This window comes from Ornithodoros turicata, chromosome 1 (genome assembly GCF_037126465.1).
Source record: "Ornithodoros turicata isolate Travis chromosome 1, ASM3712646v1, whole genome shotgun sequence".
Classification (NCBI taxonomy): Eukaryota; Metazoa; Arthropoda; class Arachnida; order Ixodida; family Argasidae; genus Ornithodoros; species Ornithodoros turicata.
In genome coordinates, this window is record NC_088201.1 from 169,110,066 (window position 1) to 169,116,716 (window position 6,651).

Below are 6,651 nucleotides of genomic sequence, written 5' to 3' on the forward strand. Positions count from 1 at the left end.
CCCCTGTCACACACCGTGCCTCGGGCTGCCGCTCCCCTGGATTTTTATGCAGAGGCGGCAGACGCGATGTCCGTGATACGGACTCGCTCCCCTGGCTGCGATGTGCACGCACTCCGGCTCGGCGACATCGTCACGCTGCTGGGCCCGGAACCTTCCCCCCTCCCCCCTTGTCAATGACCTTCTCCCAGCGGTGCCGGCTTGGCATCTATTAACGGCTCCGTTCTTGGATTCCAGCCGCGCATCGTTCATGTGGAGACTGGCGCATGGCATTGTGCGTTTCCGAGGGCAATCGCTCCTCCGACCCCCGTGACTCCCCGGTGCCGGGTATGCGGAAGCGTAGAGACACTACAGCATGCCTACGCAGTCTGTTTACTTCGGCTGCTCTGCTTCGGTGCGCCGCTGACGTGTTCCGGTACGGGAATCCCCTTCTCTGCTGTGCGCTTCCTCTCGCCTGTGCCTCATCCCCGCCATGCGGAAGCGCAGTTTGTGCTTTTGATCGCGGAAATTGCCCAGGCTCCAACAGCTCCCTATAGAGCCCATAGTTTGAGATAATTCACACAACACTGGGAACGCGACCAATGAGAATGCAACGTTGTAGATATTATGCAATGCCAGTCGGCCAATCAGGAGCCTTAACTTTGGCTGAGCTTTCGGCCGGTTCTGGCTACCATCGACTTCTACCGGATTTCACTCCTACCGCCGTTACCCGATATTCAAAATAACTGAAGCTTCTTTTGGCTAAAAGAAACATTTATTTGACACAAAGCACTGATTCAGTGATCTGCAACATGGGTGCACTGTGAATACAAAGTCCACTGCGTTGTTGACGCACTGTAACTAAGTTCGAACTTGAAGCAAAACGAACACAGCCCTCGAAATCCGACACGGCCCGAGCATGTTCGTCACTCTCCAACCGCTCCAACTCACGAAGCATTCCAGTTCCGGAGTTGATAGAATATTCGTGGGATAGTAGTCGTGTCCAGGAACCGTACAACACACACTGAATCACATCGACGCATGAATAAACTAGCGAACACTTCTACAAACTGTTCTGCCGATTGACATCACTGAAACACGGAACGCAAGAGGACGCCGTGCCGGCCGATTTTATGATGAGCATCTTCTTTCCTTGCTTGCAGAGCGGAAGGCACTTTTGTGGCACGTAATCGTAATCCCGTCTTTGTTATCAGCCCTCAAAATCCAACGGCGCCCGAACGCGTTCGCCACTCTCAAACCGCTCCAACCCACGAATCATTCCAGTTCCGTAGTTGATAGACTGTACCTGGGATAATAGTCGTGTCCAGAAACAGCACAACACGCGTAGAATCCCAAACTGTTCTGCCGATTGACATCACCGAAACACGGAACACAAGACAACGGACGCCGTGTCAGCCGATGCGAGCTATTTCGAAACTGTGCTGAAACTGTTGAAACGGCCGCCAACGCTGCACGCACATGCGCGCGTAGAAAATGCGATTTCAAAACATTGTCGACCAATCGGAGCGCGCACACAGTCTAGGCCAATGAGCTTGCAACGTTGTAGATTGGCGTAGTGGTACATACTCTACAGCCGCATCCTCGGTTACCTTAGGAGGACTGGATTGCCTACCAGGTACCAGCCGTGCGCGCGCTGCTGCCGCACGTGACGGACTCCAGCCCTGTCTTCCTCGTTACATGGGGATCATCCGTCGGTAGCTGCGGTTCAACCTGCTTCGGGAACTCCGCCGACTGGGACAGCGAGACTTCTCCCGCACGTGGTGTCACAGCCCCGTGATCTTTTCTTTCTCTCACCCTGACTAGGTCTAGAAATTTCGACGTTTCTGGCAGACGTAAGAGTTCGGAGGACGGCGGCGTGTGCCCAGCGCACCTCTCTGCGTCGCTGGACCGGTGTTTCCAACGAGGGGAAGTGTGTGTCACGACGGCAACCACGGGCCCTAAGCCTAACGTGTGTTTTGAGCTGTTTTCACTGTGTTCGTTGGTGCAGTGTGTGCTTTTGTGGTGTGTGCGGCAAGGCAAAGGCCACCGGCCCACTCGGATTACCCTTTTGAGTTTGCATCGCCTGCACTTCGGGTGTTTTTCGTGCGTGAAAGCTTTCCACGTGGGTTTTAAGTGTGTGGTTGTGCGGCGCTTCCAGAGAGGGCGCCACGGTGTTTCGTGTGGTGTCGCCGTCATAGTAGATGGCGCCAGCAGTGGAGTGCAGCTGTAGCTTCCACAGTTTCGCCACGAAAACCACCGCCCCCCTTGACCACGTGATCATCCGTAACAAAAAGCGCGCGCTGGCTGATCGAATAGCGCATGTGCGCCGCGTGCCCTCTCCACACCCTCTCACTCGAATTCTCCCTCCCCCCCCCCTGTTCCGAGTGCTTCGCCAGGCCATCTGCTAATATTATCGAGAAGCAGAAAATGAAGATCCAGAAGACGAAGGAATTCACATGTACAAATTTATTGACACGGTAAACATATAAACAAGAAGCAACATTTGAATGCAAGTAAATCTACACGATTATTACGGAATACTGCAGAATAAATAAAGAATAAATAGTGCCGAGCAGCAGAAAGCGTGACTATGATATTATACAATCCTTAAGGGAACCTAGTAGCTTTGGACAAAGTAGATATTATTACACACATACATAACACGCGATGAGTTGCAGAAGCCATCCGATTCATCCCAGCACACCTGTAGAATTTTCAGGTGACGGGCCACATGCTCGCGGATCGCAAGGCAACGAACACCTGTCGGCGTCTGAATGAAAGAAAAAAGAAAAGGAACCTGTTAATGACATGGTAAACCCGAGCACAGGCAACGTTAATTGGCTGAATACGCTATGTAAGACATGCCATCGTTACGCGCCTAATGACAAAATTCGAGGAGCAAGGCGTACGCGATGCACGCTGTTTTCGTTTACATGTACACCAGTGTATTAAACATCAGACACATTCAAATAGCGCAACAAAACGCAACAAGTAACGCCACGCATAATCATCTACCAGATCATGACTGATAACCGGCAGAAAGCGATGTAATACGGCACAAGGCGTACCTCCATGCACACAGTTAGGAGACTGTATTAAACGTCTGATCACTGACATGCATCATACGTTTGTCTGCTTACCTTTCATTCAGGGGTTCGATCATGGCTCGAACATCTTCGAAATCCACGAAACGAAATCACCATCTGCTCACATACGTAGACGCCAGCTACACAACGGTCAGACGGGTCGGCGCCTCGGAGAAACGAACGCTGGAGAATCCACCGGTTAAATGAGCCTCAGCCAATCATGATCGAGAAAGGTTACGTGGGGGACCGGAGCCAATGGAAAGTAAATAGCCGGAATTTGGCGGGAAATGCCAGCGCTGACACTATTTTCGCGGCGGCGAAACCCGTTTACTGTGCCTCCTCTGGCGCCAGCCTCCTTTTGTTGATGTCTGTCAGCTGTTTGGGGGCATTTACGTGAACCGCTGTTTCTCGCGCGGATTTACGCCTACATTGGACATCTTTGGGTGAGCGTATTTCATTACCGCATTTCTCCGTTGTTTCTTGCTGTCTGTATTTAGTTTCTGTTCTAGCAGCTTTAGCTTAGCCTTGTGTTATGGTATTTGAGTGTCACTTAATACGTATGTGTACTGTTTAATCTACCGCTGGGTGCTCTAGTGCTATAACAGAGCTTGTTGTGGGCTTAGTAGTGTGTTGCCTAGTGTTGTAGCTCTTAATTACGTTCATTGCGTTTAGCTTAAGCTGGTAAACATTTTGTAGAAGATTAAGTTAGCCGGGCTTAGTGCTACAGTGGTTTTGCTGGTCTTGCAGTGTGTGGGTATACTGTGCTTTGGTAGTGCTGGGCAGTGCAGTGTATCATGGCGGAGGCTGTGGAAAGGCCTCTCGCCTTCCAGGTTCAGGCACCTTACCGCTACTTTCTAGACGATGTACTCAGTGCCGCGAAAATTGTGGCGCCGGGCCACATTCAGGGAGGAAACAACCTCGGTAAAGGCGAATACGAGGTGGTTTCCCGCACTCTGGAAGGCGCTCGCCCCCTTCGGGAGAGGGGAAGTCTGGTCATCGGTGGGCAAACTGCGAAGCTATTTGCTCAGGGCGGCCGTATCAAGCGGGTTACTGTACTACGCTACACCATTGACTTCCCCGACACCGATTTGGAGGCGGTGCTGAGGGGTTTATGGTACCGTCATGCGCACAAAGAAAGAGATGCTCACGGGAAAGCACTCGGATAGTGAGTCAGGTGCCCGGACCGTTCTGATGGACATGGTTGGTGAAGTACCCAACTTTATGACGGTTCGGGCCGTGCGGGTGGAGTGCTTCTACGAGGGCGTTAGGAAGCGATGCATTCGGTGTGAATCCGAATATCATCTGGCGAGAGACTGCAAGGCAGTGAAGTGCAGAGGATGCGGCAGTCTCGTAGAGGGAGAGTGCGAGTGTGGGTACCGCGATGCGGAGAATAGAGGCGGTTTCGGGGGATTCGGCGCCACGCGAGGTAGTCGACGTTGCGGGATCAGAAGGGGAGAACCCGCGTGGGGAGCAAACGTAATTCGCGAGGAGGAGCGTGGCCCTAGTGCCTGGCTAGATTACCTGGGCTATCCCAGGCTTTCAAGAAGCAGTGATGAGCAGTGCTTTGTGCGTCTACAAAAGAACAGTCAGGTCGAGAGTAATGCCACGGAGCAGACAGACAAGGTAGTGGAAGAAAATGTAAACGGGAAGGAAAAGGAGACTGAAAGGGGAAATTGAAAGGAAGAGCAAGGAGAAATGAGCGGAATTGTGCAAGGACAGGGAGGCCAGGGGGAAACAGGAGTGATGTACAAGGAAAGGCAATGTTTAGATGGACAAGGGGGCGACACTCAGGGGAGTGTACCCCAAGGGGTGACAACTGTCCCGGAGACCACGGATGTTGTAGCTTCCGAAGTAGAATCAGACGCGAACACATCGGATGACGACGCCACATCTGCTACAACGGTTGTGACCACACCTGAGGACGCGGTCAGTGTCACGGCATCAGAAAGTGATCACGAATGGAATACAACCATCGTCGGAAAGTCGGATGGTGAGGGAGAGGTCAAGTGTGTGGCTGAAGGAAATGAAACAGCCAGGAGGGGGATCAGGAAGAGTGCGCGACGAGGCAAAATCAGGAAGTAGGGACATGTTTCCTGTGTGTTCTGCACTTGTCCCAAATTCAGTTTGTCTTTACTCACTAACCCCCATTCGTTGGAAAACAAAAATAAATAAATAAATAAAGTGCCGCAAATTATGGATGTATGGATGTAAAAACACTAAAGGGGTTTAGAGGGAAGGTTAAACAAAACGAAGTACTAGAGCTAGCAAATTTTTTAGGGGTTTCCATACTGTTGTTGCAAGAACGCCATCTGTTTAAAAGGAAAGATGTTGTAGCTTTTGAAAATACTTTCAAGGTTAACTCCTTTTGGAGCTCCGGCACACATAATTCGCGTGGTGTGGGCGTTATTATTCTAAATACCAGAAATATTAAAGTAATTAATTGGGAGAGGGATACAGATGGTAGGATTATTAAAGTATTGCTGCGAATTAACGGAGAACAAATGTCAATCATCAGGGTCTACAGCCAAACAATCCAGCGGAGAGCCAAGTTTTTTATAAAGAGGAGCTGCCAAAATTCATGATGGCCGGTCACGCATGTGTTTTGGGGGGCGATTTCAATAGTATAATTGATACAACCACGGACGGCTCCACAAGACGACACAACAACAGCAAAGGTGCAGTATTTAATTACATGCAAAAAAATGATAGACCTTTGGGATGGCAGTACGGGGGATAGGGGCTTTACTCGTTCAAGCAAGGGAAAGGGAAACTGGTTAGACAGAATTTATGCCAGGGTGTCGATCCGAAACGTTTTTCGTTCCGGTTCTATCATAAACGGTCCGGTACCGGTTCTGCTCCAGAGCAAAAAAAATAACGGTTCATACCGGTTTTATTTTATTTTTATTTTTATTTATCAATACTGCCAGCTGCTTTTTAGCAGCCAAAGCAGGGGTGGGACATACATTGTAAAGCTTACAGCAACTAAAACGAGCACTGCAGTAAAAAAAAAAAAACACAATAACCACCAACAACAAGAAGATACACTCAAAACATCAAAACAGGAATCTTTCGTGGAAAGTAATTACAGCTGATCACCAGCGACAGCTAAAAATGCATTCACGGATGTTGCATGTACCGCGTCTGCAGGAAGACAGTTCCAGTCAGTTGTGGTCCGTGAAAAGAAACTATATTTAAAGGAGTCTGTCCTAGGAATTTCTGTTCTGAACTGCAAATGGTGTGATCGAGTTCGACAATGTGAAGCCCTTTCAACGTAATGGTCAATATTAATCTTGTATTTCCCTTGGACAAGCTCATAAAAAAATTGTAATCTATTAATCTTTCGTCTTCTAACCAATGAGTCGAGTCCAGCTAATTCGTACATACAGGTAATGGATGAGCTAGGGCTATATCGATTGTAAATGAATCGTAAGGCTCTCTTTTGGATGGCTTCGAGTTTATCAATATTAGTGGTAGTAAAAGGGTCCCATACGGGGGAAGCATACTCTAATATCGGTCGCACACAAGTTTTGTAAGCGGTTAGCTTTGTACCAGGGGTAGCGTGCTTTAAATTTCGTTTCAAGAACCACAA